This window comes from Toxorhynchites rutilus, chromosome 3 (genome assembly GCF_029784135.1).
Source record: "Toxorhynchites rutilus septentrionalis strain SRP chromosome 3, ASM2978413v1, whole genome shotgun sequence".
NCBI lineage: Eukaryota > Metazoa > Arthropoda > Insecta > Diptera > Culicidae > Toxorhynchites > Toxorhynchites rutilus.
In genome coordinates, this window is record NC_073746.1 from 99,151,664 (window position 1) to 99,170,202 (window position 18,539).

An 18,539-nucleotide genomic window follows, 5' to 3' on the forward strand; every position below is an offset into this window, starting at 1 on the left:
TTTATGATGACAGAAAACAAACAATGTTAACTGCTTGGAAGAAGACTGAATATTTGCCTCAGCAGAGATTCATTACTAATAATATTTCCCTCCCGCTATCTGCTTTTCTTGTTTAAATCTATCATTACGGCTGCATAATTGGCACCACCAGATAAATGGGGTTTCAGCGTAGCGAAGATGCACTATTTTCACGTACGGGTTATGAATCACGCACGTACGTACACAAATATCCATATATCGATGGCTTGAAGCATCTAAATGCACACACACTTATCTCTGTTTTGCGCTTTTTTCAATAGAAGTCCTTTCTATTAATATTGCCTGTCTAGTTTAGCTAAGCTGTTATCCTTGGTAAAAGAGTTTTGCTACCGCCATGCGAAAACAAATCACAGATAGAATTCCAGAACAATTATTTTCTTGGTGAGCCCACGATCGCCTAGCTTGATGATTCCCCACGCAATTGTGTAGCTCAAAACATTGATGCAATGGCGTCAGTTTGATGCAATGATTGCAATGCCAGAGACATCAGTGAGTGAGTAACTTGGACGCGTCCACAGCTCAGTCCAAAACGAAGACATGTGATGGCGCAATTGCTTCGTATCTAGAACGATGCTGAACGTTTGCCGAAGGTTTGCCTCCGCGAGATCCACTGTTTATATTCTAGGCAAATATTCCCCTTCGTTCTTCTTCTTTTCCTCTGTTCATGGAGACCTTAAATCTTACGATTTCCCCTTCGTTGTTCGTCGATAAGTTGCTCGTTATTGACAGCTCTGTTCGGGAAAGCACACAAATGGCCAGAACAAATGTATGGGGAAATGAGATTGCTTCCAATTTTCATCAATTTAGACCATATACAGACAATGGGGTAGTGATGTATAGCATATAAAACAAATCTTAGAACATTTCCGATTCGATTGGTATGTAAATCGTTAAAATCCGTTCGCAGCAAAAATTTTTATTAACGTTAACTTTATTTCATAAAAACGTCACCTGTTTTCTGATTTGGCATCCTTAATGAAAGACGTAGTTCTACGTCAAAATTAATTAAAAAAGTTCAAAGTAAACCTTTTAAAAGAGAACATAGTAAAACATCCAATAGGTTACATATGATTCATAGTATAAGATCACATATGATAGATAACCCTATAAATTTTTAGTGAAGCTGTGATCCCAGGTGTATGATGACCACATAAAAAACAAAAAAAAAAACAATATAGGCCGTTTGGATGGTCTGGACATCCGTTTCTATACAAACTTGAACATACACACAGCCGAGATCAGACGCATAAGACATGTTGGCAAGCGAAAAGAAAAACTGGCAACTTTAGGAGTGCATTTGACCTTATCCTGTTCTCCATCGCTCTCTCCAGATTCAATTTAAACTTTGATTTTGTAAAACCAAATCACAAATACACAGAAAACAACAATCTACGAAGGAGGTGATCTGGCGTATTGGTAACATCCATACCTCTCACGCAGAGATCACGAGTTCAATTGTCACTCCCGACATTCTCCCAAAAATGGAAGTAAAAGTGACGAACCAGCCAAAATGTGTTGAAAGTCACTATAATAGAGAAAAAAAAACGATCTACGAACCCACGGATATTTCCGTAGATCTGGCATCTCTGAATTCGATGCTCGCTCGAGTGATATAGAATCCTAGCGCGTAAAATGCTTGGGTTTTTGTGAGAAACCATACGATTCTACCCGATCAATACAAATTAACAGCCCAAATCATGCGAGCCCTTTTTTCTTAACCGAAAACAAGCGCATGTTACGCTGGAGGACACCGATTTTTAGCGTGGATCATTCCATGGCATGAAACTATAGTCGAGAGGTGATTAATTCTAAACATCAAGATGATAAACACTGAGATAGCCTGAATTGATTACTACACGTAGGAATTATTTAGTATAGAAGGCAAACATGTACCAAAATACTAACGATGGTGGAAGAATGTCTATCTTCGCCCCACTTCCCCGTCTCCGAACGCACGGAACGTGTCAGGATTGGTAATTCAATTGTTTCGTATTCCAAACGCACACAAGAAAAACTTTCTACGATCACGTAATCAACGTTCTCTCGTTAACTTGGCTAAACCACGAGATAATGAAGAAATTCGGCAGAAAAGCCTTGTACGTGAGAAGGCCCTTCTCCCCTTCATGGTGCTTTTCTTCCTCAACGGTCCACCCAAACATTTCACGGAAAATCGAATGTCCCTCAATTGTGGAATCTGACAATAAACGCACCTTATCTGATTCACGCAGTTCGAAGCAGCGGCTGAAGCGGGTGACAAAAGGTGTCAGATTACATCCTGGCCGCAGATTTTCACTGCCACCAGTCCTGTACAAGCGGTGTGGAATGTAAATTCCTTCCGCTCCATCTTCAGCAGCAGCCAACACCCCCGCCAGCCAGATGGTGTGGATGTGCTGGCGAATTGGTATAAGGTGCAGAATCGTTTAATTTTATGGAACAGTTGATTGTGTCACATAAATTTTACAGCTGCTATATTTTACCAGATTTTACCTTCTTGCGAGGGATGTTTCCGACTAGAGGAGGGGACAGAGAATCGGCGTGATTCCACCGACGGAGGGATAAATTTCAAGGAATACATAAAATTTGCATTAAATCTTGTCTGATGGCGGATGTATGCTGCTAAGCCGTAGCAATGTGGTGAACATTTTTCTATCACACATTATTGAGATGTCACGTGCTCACACGAGCTGCGAACTCGGGAGGATGTGTTAATGGGGTTGGGCTGTGAAAGTTCATGGAAAGGTTCGAACGATGAATCAATCGTATCTGGTCGAGGAATCGAATTCGAATCCATTCGTAACAAGCTGATGAAAAAACATATATTATACCCACCGATCCTTTCTACAGCCGGAAAGTGCAGGGCTCTATTTTTAGAATTTAAAATTTTCATCGATATTTGCATGATATGTTTTCGATGATGTTGCCTTCTGCGCAGTCCTCGAATGCAGCAATCTGAATCATTTATTAGCGCTGGCGTTGATACTCGTACCTCCGAAAAGCACATCACGTCAATTCGGGAAGTCGGTGAGCATACCTATGAATATGCCCAGAATAACACGATTTTGCACTTAATTCGAGCTTTGCCATGGGAAAACATGTGATGGTTTGATGGTGACATATTCCATCGGTGTGGAATTGGGAACATTTTTCGCAAAGCGAGCCTGGTTCGGGTTGAGTACGGAAAAACGGCGTTTGTATGCAATCTGGAATTATATGATATTGTGAGAGCTACAAAGTGGTAGGCAACGAATCGATTTGCTGCTCAGAAAATATATATACGATAAATTACATTTCAAAATACTTCATAACCGGGCCAATCTTCAGACGTATACAAGTTAACGCAAGCAACATGGTTTTTCCAACAGCAACAGAATCGACCACTGTGGAACAGTTTATCGGTAGCATCAATTCGCAAACGCAAGCGAAACAATAATTTAGGACACCAACGTAAAACATCGATTCGGACTCTGTACCTGACGCGACAACGGACTGGATAGAATGTGCAGCAAAAAGGCTTTAGGAAAATGCCTAGGCTTCATAATGTAAAAACGATAGAAATAAAATCAGTCTAATTTGAACTCTCTCTGAAACCGTTCTTTCTTTTTTAAAAACTCTTCGATATCCTTATCGAACTTATTTTTCCCGAATACAAAAATTAAACCAATTACTTATTCAGAGTGGCGAGGCCCTACCCGAGATAACCAGACCACTGAATATCACATACACAACAAAACTAGCATAAAAAACACAATAATCTAAATAAGTAATGACTCTTTAGTGTTGAAATAATTATTAATAATAAAAATAAATTTAAATGAAAATTTTGATGAATTATCAAAACGAAGTGAAATTTCAAATAGTTTAACCAGTCAAAATTTAAATGTTTCGAACAAAAACAGAATTGGAATTGACTCACAGTTGGAACAAATTAAATTATCAAACTGTTTTCTCAATTAGCTAAAAGGTAAAAAAAAAAGAAAATGAAACTATAATTTTTTCAAACATCTACGTGGTAGAGTGAAAATCTGCGACAAGCGTGATTAAAGCAGAAAGTTCTCTGCACAATGCAAATAATCCATAATCCATCAGAGAATCGGTGTATAACCTTGACAAAGAAAACTAGTTTTAATAGAAAATCAACAAATCACCCACGCTGAAGAACGGATATCTAATGCGTGTTTAATGCAGAGATGTCTGTATAAAAAATCGAGTAAAACAATGAAAGGAATTAATTAGTTTTTGTTACATATTAAAATTTCAATGTACCCAACAACCAGTATTTATAACGAAGTATCAATAAACGAAGTTAAACTAAAAGAGAATCGTTGTGTGAATTGATCAATCAGCAGGAACAAGTGCGAATTTATGCCCAAAAATATAGTTGTTAGTTAAACGGTTATCACTGATCACGTAGCAAAGCGAATATCTGTTGCATTGGTGTTCAGAGATAATCGGACTTTTGAAGTTTTAGAAATTTATTGAAAAATTCAAAATGATCTATAAAACTAATCAAGACAACCTATTGTAATTGTCTGTAAAACTATTTAATGAAACAAACAACAACAAAAAAACAACTACAAAATTGAGTAATGCTGGAACATAACTGTGAACCTTCAAGATAATCTATCAATTCAGTTACTTTTCATTATAATCATCGCGAAATATTCTCCAAAAGTATAGTATGATTTCTAGTCTGTTTGAACTTTCCTCTGAATCAAGCTAACTTTCTTCGAAATTCTTCACGGTCACGATATTGTAGATTTGGCTACAGTATTGTGGCATTATAAGATGAATGATTCGATCCGTATAGTGTCACGTTATCGTTAATAAAGATAACGAGTAAGCAGTGAAGAAATCCCTTCAAATTATTGCAGCATCCTTCTTACAGTACATTAAACATCAAACCATCAATTTGATTTCAATTCAGAATGCTTCATAGATCACCTCCATATTTTCGATGATAAGAAACATTCACCCACGAATTATATGATTATATGAATTATATGATAATTATATGATCAAGAACCGTGATTAAAGTTTTAAAGCCAAATTAACACTAAACTTACCAAGAGGGGTCGAATGACCCATTTCAAACATTTATTCAAAATTTACATTGTCACAACATAACACTTCGGCAAACTTCGTCTCGCCCAAAATTTATTTTTCGTTGTCACGTGAATGGGTTCAATCGCAAATATATTCATTGATTGATCTGTTAATCTACCCTTTAAAATTACCTTTTACTATGAAATTCCTAGTATTTCTACCAAAACTCGTCATTATAAAATCAGATTATTTTCCGACATAATTCTCGTTCAAGATTTTTCAACCATTTACAATTAACATGTTTCTCCGTTACGTGGAATATATGTTTGATACATAAAATATGATAGAATAAAGACAGCACTAAATCGGAAAATTTCTTTCTAGAGTTTTGCTTTTATCAACACATTTGGCGATCCATTTTAATTTATATATATAGATGAAAGACGATATAGGAGTGTGTTTTATCACATCAAAGAAGATCAATTTCGTTAGCGCAAACATCAAATGGACTAATAACGCTTGTCAATATATAATTGTAGAACATATGCGAATTGAATTTTTCGAACTTTTCCCTTTTTCATTCAGAGTTTTCCGAAAATTTTCAATTGTCATGTTTGTTGGAATATGTTTGATTGAAATATGTGTAATATTTTTATGGGACCTCCTCTACATTCCAGAGGAAGGGGGGGTGTCATACGATCATAGAAACATTTCTCGTACCCAAAAACCCTCACATCCCAAATTTGGCTCAATTTGCTTGATTAATTCTCGAGTAATGCATAAATTTGTGTTTCATTTGTATGGCAGCCCCCCCCTTAGAGAGGGGGGAGGAGTGTCTTACTACTATAGAAACATTTATTGCGCCATAAAAACTTCACATGCCAACTTTGGTTTCGTTTGCTTGATTAATTCCCGAGTAATGTAGAAATTTGTGTCTCATTTGTATGGCAGTCCCCCCTTAGAGAGGGGGGAGGAGTGTCTAACTACTATAGAAACATTTATTGCCCCTAAAACTACCACATGCCAACTTTGGTTTCGTTTGCTTGATTAATTTCCGAGTAATGCAGAAATTTGTGTTAAATTTGTATGGTAGCCCCCCCTTAGAGAGGGGAGAGGGGTCTCAAACTATCACGAAAACCTTCCCCGGCCCCAAAAACACCTACATACCAATTTTAATGTTGATCGGTTCAGTAGTTTCCGAGCCCATAAGAATCAGACAGACAGACGAACAGACAGACAGACAGAAATCCATTTATATATATATATATATATATATATAGATCTGCCCTAACTACGGCAACGGGTCATTTGACCTTTGCAATCATTTATATGATATCAGAAAGATTTGTATGTGTGGTTGTGATACAAAATCATTGCATTACACATTTTTGGCTATTGCTTTATATATTGTGTTGTATTTGTGAACGAATAGTAAATGATCAGAATTAATTGTATTGTTGACTATCCAAGCGAGCTATCAGTAACCATTCCAAGCTGCAGTGCTATTCTGCGTGTCAAAAATTGTAATTTCAATATTTTGCTTATAATTGTTATCCCAAAATGTCAAAATATACATGAGAAATATGGTGTTCCACATTTCTCAACAAAACAATATAAATCGAGCCATTTATTCACTAACTATTTATAAAGGGTCACTTGACCCGCTGTGGTAGGAATAGGTATACATGAAACATCGGTATGTTTAATGTTAATTTACTCGTAGCTCTTTTTTCAATGTTTTATTTGATTTGGTTCATTTCAGAAACGAATCTAGAGTGATTTCCCATTTTTCTTGAAAGTGCCTCCAACTATACAGTATTCACTGTACCTTCCCAAATAGAAATGGTAACGACAATCAAATTGCTGTTGTTGTGCCAGATATTCTCTCTGGAGTATACCAGGAAATAAATTCAAATGAAGTCGAGGAGAGTTCTTCTCCAAGACGTTTTTTGCCTAGACTGCTATGTTATATTCAGTGCCGACGAAGTGCTATTCCAAGTACAGAAAGGCTATTGAGCGAGCTCAGTAAACAGATTGTTGTGAAAATCAATCCAAATGAAGAAGAATCTTATGAAATGTTATTCTCATGAGTTTTTCAACGAAGAATCACAAAAATAATCTCCGACGTTCCTTGCTAAAAATGTTTAAAGAACTGTATCCCATATCCGGAGAATTGTTTCAGACGATTCAAACCGTTTACAAAAACGGCTTTTATAGAGGAAAAACTCTTAATATCCTAACGTGATAACGAACCCATATTGAAATCCATGGAGATCAGAGCACCTTTAGAAAACCTAAATATCCATTTTGCATTTTACTCCATTCGATCATAGTTCGAGTAATGATACAGTGGAAAGATTCCACTCAACTTTGAGTGAAATTTTTCGTTGTACTAAGCCTAACTATCCCGACATAAACGAAAAAGAAGTTTTTAGAATAGCTTGCACCATATACAACAACACAGTCACCTCTACCACTAAAACCAAACCCCGGGAAATATTCTACGGAATAAGGGATGGAGAGGAAAGACCTCTTGATATGGAAAGGATTTCAGATAACAGAAACAAATGCTACAATGAAATTATTGTACAATCAGATAAAACTAAAAATAAAAATTTGGGTTACCACAATAAGAAGAGAGAACATCCACCGGTTCTTCGAGAGGAAGAAACCGTATATAATAGAAGACAAGAAATAAAGAACAAAGGAAAAGGAATGTATTTTCCAGTCAAAGTTGTCCAAGATAAAGGTAGACCGTTTCTGGATCACTCTGACAGAGAAATACATGAAGAAATAATTCGGCGAAATGAATCCATAAAAAATATTTTTTCTAAATTACAGATGCTGTGGAGCCAGCTTCTGACGTACTAATTAAGGCTGGACGTCACAGGATTTATCACACAATAGACTTGGAGGACTATAGACCATTACTGAACAACATCGCTATCACTATCGACGGACTCAAAATAATCACAGACTTCGACGACCTATATGAAATTGTTACCAAACAGAAGAAACAAGAGAGAAGCATTTAATTTTCTAGGCTCAGCCGTAATGGCGATTACAGGCAATTTAGATGAAGAAGAAAGAATCCAAATAAATAACGATGTAAACGACTTAAGACAGGACAACCAAGAACTTATTAGACAAAATAATATTCAAGTAACTATCAACAAACATTTAGGAAAACGTATAAACAAATTAATAGATTATGTTAATGAACAACAACGAATAATTAAACAACAAATTATATCAGCCAGACAATCTCTAATCACCAACAAACTTGTCAATCAAAATTTTACAGCGATCCGACAGGCATTTAAAATTTCATATCATGTTGACCTAAAACAAGAACACCTAGACTCAATTTTCGACTTGCAAAAATAAATATGATTTCTAAAAATTTTCTAGAAGCAAAAGAACTAAAGTTTATTTCAGATAGGTTAGAAGAACAAAATATTACCATTCTACATCCTGATCAAGCATACGATTACCTGGACATCAGAGCCCTTTTCAAGAAATCCATCCTCTACTTCATCATCGGCGTTCCGCAGATTTTACCACATCCATTAACCAGTCTTCTCCTAGAGCCACTTCCAATAAACGGACAAATCATCAAACTCCCTTGGCATAAAGCAGCAATCTACGGAAATTCCACTTATTTCATTAAAGGCCAAAGTATCGGCGAAAATGCCAAATGCGAAGAAGACAAATTAGACGATATCTCAGACGACAGATGCTTCCCCAAAATCATACGAGGTTCCCCAGAAAAATGCACCTTTACGAACTATCGGAATACAACCAACATAAAACGATTGAAAGACAATCATGTAACCGTCATAATCACAACAGTCATACTATCAAGCGACTGTCTATTTTTTTTCTGTATTATAGTGACTATCAACGCTTCTGGCTGGTTCGTCACTTTTACCTTCCATTTTGGAAGAATGACGGGAGTGAGAATTGAACTCGTGATCTTGAGCGTGAGAAGTATGGATGTTACCTCCACGCCAGATCGGCTCCAAGCGACTGTCTACATAACAACAGAGTTTTAACAGGAACAATGCTGTTGTTTTTGAGAACTGTACAATCTCACTGAACGACAAGAACATTAGCTCCATTACATTTCCGTCGAAAACTATCACAGCAATAGTGCCTGGATGGCGTGAAAATTGAACGTGTTCGAGCAGAACACATTTCCAAAACCGAGAACAACTGGAAATAAATAAAACCCGATATTCCATCCAAACATCAACAAGTTTGGGCCTTTCTTCTATCTGTTTCATTAAAGGCCTGATCGTCATAGTTTTCCATTGGTATCAGAAGAAAAACACCTCGACGAAGAAAAACCAAACACCAGTTCAGCTGACACCCATCATCCCAACAGAAATGTATCGGGACGCAACATAGTTTTTCCCACAGCAATCCTATCCTTATCGAACTTATTTTACATATTGCCTCTCAAAATAAACAGGACTATTTTTTTCAGTAGATATTTTTTCATGGATTTGCTGTAAAAAGAATTCTCACCATGCAATGCAAAAAAGTACAACCGTTTAAATATATCTTTAGCTGTTACGTACATCAGTTTGAGAACTATGGTTTTGAAGAAACTTTAGAAAACTCATTGCAGCTCACTGATATTTGATATAAAATCGGTAATAAATTGTATTTTGACGGTGTTATAGGTGTTATCTTTATTCACATAAATACATAAGTTTTTTGAAAATCTCATTTCACGTTTTTCTAAAAAGCGACAGCTAGAAGCTTTCAATATACACCAGTGAAAATGTGTGTAGATTACTATTGAAGGTGAAGCTGTCGAATTGTTAAAGTTGGCTTGGCAGACGCAGGCTAGACATAGGCTCCCAAACAAACAGTTTGGTAAAAAAACACACACAAACTCCCTGAACCATGGGAAAATTCTGCGCGCTCCAAAAAACACCGAAGGACAGAACAGATGTAACCGTCGGACAGATACAGAACATTTTTCCCACAAAATTTTTGTGCGCTCAAATATTTACCATGAAAACATATCTGAACATTTTTCTTTCTCCCTCTCGAATGTCTATCCGCGTGGTTGTAACACAACTATGGCGAACAAAACCGAACCGATTGTACGGAACAAGTACCGTCGTTTACAAACAAATAACAAACAACACACAAAAAAACAGCAACACACACGGCCAGAGAATAAATCAATTTGCAATTTTTCACTGTAGACTTCTGGCTGGCAGGCCACACGTTACACGCTTCCGCACTATCGTAATGAAAATTGATATGTTCGCTGGGGGATGAATGATGTTTACAGTCGACGACGAGTGGGATAATATGTATATGGAAAACCCTAAAAAAAACAGAATCAAATTGGATTGGTGGGAAAACATTGGACGCGCAAACTGCAGCCAAAATCGCAATGGTAGACAATGGCAATAGTTTTTGGCTCCTGAGGGATCACGAAACTCAAAACGCTCACGATGTTTGAGATGTGTGGACTCAATGAAGAAGCCCGTAGTTTTGTTCAATTTTGCTCAATAAAATCACAGACCCCAGATACTTCGATTTTTGATCACGCTAGAATTGAATTGTGAATTCGAGAATTAAAACCAATATGAATGGAACTGTGGAAGTAACGAAATTTGTATTATTTTCCTAGAGCAAAGAAAGATGAATCCAAAGGATACCATCTGTATTAAAAAGGCTCCCGCAATCCATTCAGTAGCAGTGTTGCCACACGTATAAATTTATCTGGAAAGGTACAGATTTTTTCGCTATTTTTGGTACAGATTCTGTACGGTACAGAGTACAGATTTTCGTCAAAAAGTACAGATTGGTACAAATTGTTCCGCATGTGAAATTTCTTACATTTGAACGAAGCAACATTAAGGTAGGGTAACACGGGGTGAGTTGGTCATACGGGGTGATTTGGACCCCCCTCAAAAAGTAAGGCTCAACATGGATTTTTTTAATGCCATCTCTTTTTGTTGTTGAACCGTATGTACCTAACGTAAAAAACTTTGGTCAAATTCGACATGTGGAAGGACGGACTCACAGACGGTCCAAATCACTCCGCATCCAATTTTAATGTCCAAAAATCGTCTCTTTTATTTTATGATATATTTGGTAGATTGAAGCTTGATATAATGATTAAACATTATTGATTGAGAGAAAACAAGTGTTGCTCAGTATACAATGTGACATTTTTTATTTAGACCGTATTGGTTTGGAAGTATTAGGCGATCTGTTTAGGTGGTCCGAATTCCTCCCATTTCCTCTACATGTCGACTTTTACTCCGCAGTATCGTTTGGTGTGGCTGATCATGAAAGTATTCACAATGCAATAATCAGTTTCATTAGGACGGAATTTCTTACAAGGATCATCTGAAAGAATTGACATCGGACGGTGCGACCGTGATGATGAGGGCTTTGAATTCCGTAATGCGCTTCATAAAAATCGATTGTGCAGATCTAGTAGTCGTCAAATGTAGGGGAACTGGGTGTAAAATGCCTAGTCCGGGCAATACGCGCCACAGTAATATTTCACGAGATTCACACTTTTTAACAGTATTTAATGTGCCAATCGCTTCAATTATACATTATAAACTCGTGTGGATTCTTCAACCTTTCTTCTTCTTCTTCTTATATGGCACTAACGTTCCTAGAGGAACTCCGCCGTCTCAACATAGCATTACTTGCGTCATTTTCATTAGTACTTAGTTGAGATTTCTATGCCAAATAACACGCCTTGAATGCATTCTGAGTGGCAAGCTCTAGAATACGCATGACCACAGTGCAAGTCAGAGGAAATTTCTTGGAAGAAAAATTTCCTCGACCAGAACGGGAATCGAACCCGAACCCCCGGCATGTTAGGTTTGACGTTAACCACTCGACCACGGGAGCACAACCTTCAACCTTTCTATATTACATAAATCCTACAACAAATGAAAAACAAAATTTCAGACCTATCTCTTTCAATTTCCACAACTCTTTTCGTAACACATTACACCACTAATAAACAATTTTACATACCCGTGATCTGCTCTTCTTTTGAACAAAGATCTTGACATTCACCTGGCAACATAAAATTACTTGATTGAATTATTATTTGTTTGATTCGAACTATTTTTACCAAACAGGTCGAGGCGGGTCAACATGCACCATGAGAAGTACGAATTTACTAAACAAATTGCTTGCAGTGCCACCAAACATCATTCAAATATTTCTTAACGTATGTCTTACGGCATTTTAATGTTTTGTTAGATTTTATGCCCAGACGACATTGAAACTATACGAAAATAATTTAATTATTCAAGCGGATAACATAGTTAATTTTAAAATGGTGAATAATTTCCTAACATTGATTTAATACTAATTAAAATCGCTACTTATAAAAGCGTTCGTCAAACTAGCAGCACTGTGCGCAGTAATACATTTATCCATGCGCTTGTAGACAAACGTCAAAACTCTTGTAAGCACAGTGTTGTTTTGATTCTAATTCGTTCTGGCAGAACTGGGTAAGATGCACCGAAACTACACAAGAAAAACCAACCGTCTGATTTTTACGAAAGCTACATCTGCGGCGGCATTGAAAGCGGTCCGGATGGGGCTAGGTAGTGCGGACTGAATCAAAACGGCTGTCAAAACAGATCCAATTGAAATGTCAAAACAGATCCAACGATCAGGAGTGTTATTTTTCTTATGATAATCAACACTTTAAAAAGGTATTGTTATCAAAGGCAAAAATAATTAAAATTATTAAGGTGAAGGTGGAAGCTAGCCATTGTAGTAGTATAGGTAAACCCACGTGTAAAAATGGGGTAATAGTGTTTGTGAGGTGCTTCATTGATACGAGTCTTTGAATACATTTGAAAAAAAAAATAACAATTCAATACTGAAGTTAGATGTATGAACAAAATGTTCCGATGAACAATTGCATACATAAATATATATAGAAGGTGCATTTGCGTATGAAGTAAAATTCTGATTATACGCGAGCGTAACATGAGCAAATTCATAACACATGCGAAATGGGGCTCTTTTGATATTAACTAGTTCTTCCGCATAGTAACTCGATGCTGATAATTCATTAATATTTTCCTTCGTTGGTTGTATTGTTTCCACATATTCACGTTGGAGAGCCTTAACCCTTCTCTTCGTTGGCCGAGATATTTTGATTGAATGTAATGCTTTGCTGTTTATTGTTTTTGAAAGCATAGGCAGTCGTGGCAGTGTTCCGAGCTCTGCAATACAATTTTCTTACCCAATGTTAAAGTCGCTAAAACTTACATTATAGACCCATTAAACGTAAAAACAATGGTTGTATTGATATCAACAAAATTTTATTCTATTGATTTTTATAACATGAAACGCTATGACTCACGAATAATATTTTATTGAGTGGTTTTGATAGCTGTTCCGATTATGTTGTCTGGCATCAGTGTCGAACAAATAACGATGCTTTCACCAATACAAACAAAACCATTGCCGAAGATTGAAAAAAGAAAATTTAACTTTCAGAGCACTTGCTCGAGTTTTTCGACGTTTTTCTCTATACAGTGCGACAGCAGATGAAAATTTAATATCTTGTGAGTAATCGATTAGAGTTTGGTTGATATTATCTGATGGGAAGTGTGCGTAAACGATCATTTTCTTCACACTGTTTCGCAAAATTATTGATTTTTGGGCGAGGAGTGAGGGAGGGAGATGAAAGAAATGAGCGCCATTGTGGCAGCCATTTGTGGCTAGCTTCCACCTTCACCTTAAATGAATGAACTACATTTTCCGTCAATTGTTCAATTGATCATTGCATCTCTGAAAGAACATCTCATAATGCAAGGTATAAAAACCTGACAGGATATCAACAACCTATAAAAGCAAAATTCAACATTGGCGAATTTCGATACATAAATACATAGCAAAAGTGAAATGTTTTTTTGTGTAACGTCGGTGAAAACAGCCTTGCTAGTGAAGCTGACCGAATGTAATCCGCGTAATTATGATCCGCTAGTGCTGATGATGAATATAACGGTAAAGCAATCTGCGCTTCTTGTTGATGATGGACGTAATCCTCCGAGTCAAATGTCGGTTTAATTGTTAGGAAGACATTGCAGTTTCTCACGAGGTTTCCTTTCCAGTTGAAACGAAACGATGTATTTCTATCAAAACGATCCTGAAAATATATATGAAAGTTTTGCTACACTTGGTTTTTCAATAATTCAAACATCGTACTTACTCCACAGATACGGGAACCCTTATTCGGAACTAGTTTGTTGTCTCCGCAAAAATCGACCCAGCGCGTCTGTAAAAACGTTTCCGAAGGTATACGATAAAAGCTTACGCAAACAATTTCACTCGTATTCGGGCAGCCTTTCACTGAGCAACGCATTTTCAATGACCACTTTTCCTAATATAATGTTTTTCCGAACGAAATATAAACAAACGAAGTCACAGTCACGTAAATGTTTACTCCTGCGATTTGAAAATATTCGATAAAAAGTGGAACGAAGAGTTGCCAGATGATTTTTAAAAAAGGTCTGTAAAAATACGTGAAAGTCTGTTAAAAATTTGGAAATGTCTTTTAACGTAATTTTCACAGATTCATTAATACTTTATACATCGCGATGCACGTAAGATTGTCTTTTGTATATTATTATATATTTTGTATATGTATATTTTGTATATATGCAGCCGTTCCATGCCAAACCGATATAGTGGTTCTCAGATTGCGATGAAAAGTGGTAGTTTTGTTCTTTATCGCAAAACATTAGACCCATATTTTTTATTTTTTTGATTTTGTTTTTGTAATTATTGATTGTATTTGATTTTTGATGTTCTCATGGCTTCAGACTAGAGGGCGCTATATTTTTTTATATTTTTTTTGAAAACTGAGGTCTTTTACATAACATATCCAGAAATCAGATATGTGATTTTTGTCATTTATGAGTTATGATTTTTGAAATTGAACCGATGGTACGATAAATCATTTTTTTGCCTTTTCTTCCAAAAATTACTTTTTAAAAAATTCATAACTTGTGAACTAATGGACCGATTTAGGTAATCGCCATATTAAATTGAAACCAATGGGCTAGTCTTATTTTAAAAAAAAATATTGCACTTGCGATTCCAGCCGCATATATTATATTTAGTCTAGCTGCATAGAAATATTGAACGAATACTGAAAACAACTTAAATTTGAAAAATCATAACTCAAAAACTAAAAAGACACTTCATTTGTTTCGAAATAAATTACGAAAAAAAACCTCAGCTTTCAAAAAAAAAAAATGTAAAAATATAGCGCCCTCTATCTTCAATCGAAAAAACTATGGAAAACTAACACAATCAATAATTACTAAAACGAAAATCCATATTTTTCGCAAGCATGTATATTTTTTCAAAGAAGATCTATCATTGGCTTTAATTTGATATGTCGATTATCTGAATCGGTTCAGTTGTTCAAAAGTTATGATTTTTTAGCATAAAATTTCGAAGTATAGTATAGTAAATGTATAGTATGTATAGAAAATGAATGCAATTTTTCATTCATCGTGAAGAATCATATCGTCTCTTTCGTCTGCAATGATGTCAGGGCAAAAGTACTTATGAAATCATAAAACGTTGACGTGTACAAAATATTGTTACAAAACAAAACACCAAGTGAATGCAAAAGATACTGAAGTACTGTCGTCAGCCACTGAGCGATACTATGCTCAGATATCACTGCGTTGCGACCTATTTTGCGCACGTAACCACTGTGGTGACACCGGCAGTTAGGCGCTAGTTTGCACATGTAACTACTGTGCTTACGCCGAACGGCAAAGTGTTGATGAATAACTCAAAAAATTGGTCTAACGTAATGTGTATTGATATAAACTAAATATAAAAACTTTTTATGTATTAAAAATATGGAAAAATGTCATATGGTGAGTCAAATATCTTTGTTGTGATGAATGTCGCATTGAATGTAAATTACTGTATATTCAAAAAATCTGAAGTATTTTACAGATATGTCTGCGAATTTACAAACATATCTGTAAATCTGGCATCTCTGATGTCAGATTTAAAATTTATTGCAAGAAATCGCTTGAAAACATGCATGAATTTGCTTGAAACTGAAGTGGATTGAGATGGGGCTGTCGAAGAGGCAAGCTGCAATTATTTACAAAATACCGAGGAGAACCCTCACGCGATATCTCAGCATCGACAGCTCCAGCGAAGATGGATCAATTTCAACGTTTTCACCGCTGGGAAGTTTTTCTCCCGTTTTCAATAATGTCCAGGAAGAGCTAATGAACTTGTATGGTCTAGGAGTGACAAGAGAAGGACTGTGGAGCCTTGCATTTTAATTAGCAGAGAATAATCAAGTGAGTCATCCGTTCTGTCGCAAAAAAAAATAACTCAGTACCGTGAGTTTATAGTTGATTATTATTTGTGTTGAAGGTCATGTTTGAGAGTATTTCGGTCTCATAGGTTCCAACGAAGACTTCCAAAGTTTTGGCAAAGAGAGGCACACGTAATAACCGGAATAAGCCCTATAAATCGGCACATTTTCACGGACAAAGATTTTGCAGCTTCTGACTTCCTTAATGCAGATCCTTCCAACGACGTCGTTGATAATCATCCAGCCGAAATCAACGATCCGGACATAGATGCAGGGATCAGCGTTGCCACTGACTTCCGGAATGCAGATATTTCAAATGACGTCGTGGATCATCATTTTCTCGAAGACAACGGTCTGAACATTAGTACACGCGGAATCAATTATCGTGTTGATTTCGAAAGTTTCGCAGAACCGTTTGAACAAAGCATCAAAGGAACATCGGAAAGTAATTTGAATTTTTTATTTGTACGTTGTAGCAAATCTTCGTTTTAAACTAAACATTGTTTCTCTGCGTGACAGGTTACGTAAACATTACAAGAGTTGATTAACAGTTTGATACGTCGGAGTTTTGACGTAGGACTACGTCTAACCGGAAGATATAGGGGGTGAAATGAAAATCTAGGCACTGAACAAGTAGGAAAAAATGCAAGATTTGGAACGCTTATAACTCGAGCATTGCTCAATAGATCGCAATGGTTTTTGCATCAATTGATAGGAAATATATCTACGCATCTATCATAACGAATAACATTTCATTTTTCTTGAGATAAATAATTGAATAATTGTGAAATATCAAGCATTGTCCAAATGCACTATGTGCCCATTTTTGATTGGTCCATTTTGTGCTCCTCAAATCGTACCGACCAAAACGGTCAACCAGAGCAGCAGCGAAATACAATGAAGCACGATTGGAAAGAAAAAAGAAAAAATATGAACGAAACATTGGTCGCAGTCTCACACATGCGTAATTCTCGAGCCAGCCAGTCAGCTTAAAAATCCCCGCTCCGCTGTCGTAGCGATCATTCTTTGTGTGGACACCGACTGGACAACATCGTTGCTGGACGAGCTGGATGGCTAGGGATCGAGTGCCTTTCTCAAGGCAATGGGGGCGGAGGTGTAATGAAGGAGTTAGAGTAGAGTTTTAAGGGCCTTTCTCAAGGCTAGAGACGAATGAACTAAAAAGTTTAAAGCCTCTATAATACAAAACCACCACCACCACCACCGTAACGATCATTCTCATCTGAACCGTACACCATATCGTTTCGCATGACATCACATCAACAAACCAACACAAGCAGCCATGGTTGGATATGGCAAAGGAGGAAAAGTGAAGGGAAAGGCAAAATCCCGCCCGAACCGTGTTAGTCTGGAGTTCCACTCAAGGGTAGCTAGGCCGAGCGCGTTAGTACCAGTGAATCAGTCCACCTAGCCGGCGTTATATAGTTTCGGCCGCCGAAGTGGAAAAGCTGCTCGCGACGATAAGAAAACCCGCATTCAGAACAGACCACATTCGGTTCGGTGGACATCAAGACAACACAACAGGCAGTTGCAGCGAGTGGCGAGTGGCAAAACGCAATCGCAAAACGGCATCAGGTAGCAGAAGAAAAAAGTTTGTTCTTTATACAATCTGCTTTGGTGGCAAAACCAGAACAAGGCGGCATCGAGGGCGTTCGAAATGGTTTTTTTCAAAACCACGAGTACTAAGTTTTCTAAATTGGAACCATTCCAAAAAACACGGCGCTTATCAGGGCCATTAAACCTTTCAAAAAAGAGTTTACGAAATACAGTTCAATGCTTTCTAAAACAATATCCAAAATAATAATAAAACACAAATTGATTTTTTCATAATTTGTTTGCCAGGATATGATGAGTATGTGAATTTGGCAGTTGTTCTGAGCTTATTGATGGTTGGGGACTTTTCCGATTATTCAATTTTCACCAATTCTTAAATTGCTTCTAGATTGAAAGTACAGTAATTTATATTTAGCTCAACATTGAACTAATTGGATGGATCTGTAATGCGACATTTTTGTAAACATAGAGTTCGGGGTCCAAATTATGACCCCACATTGAAGGTCGA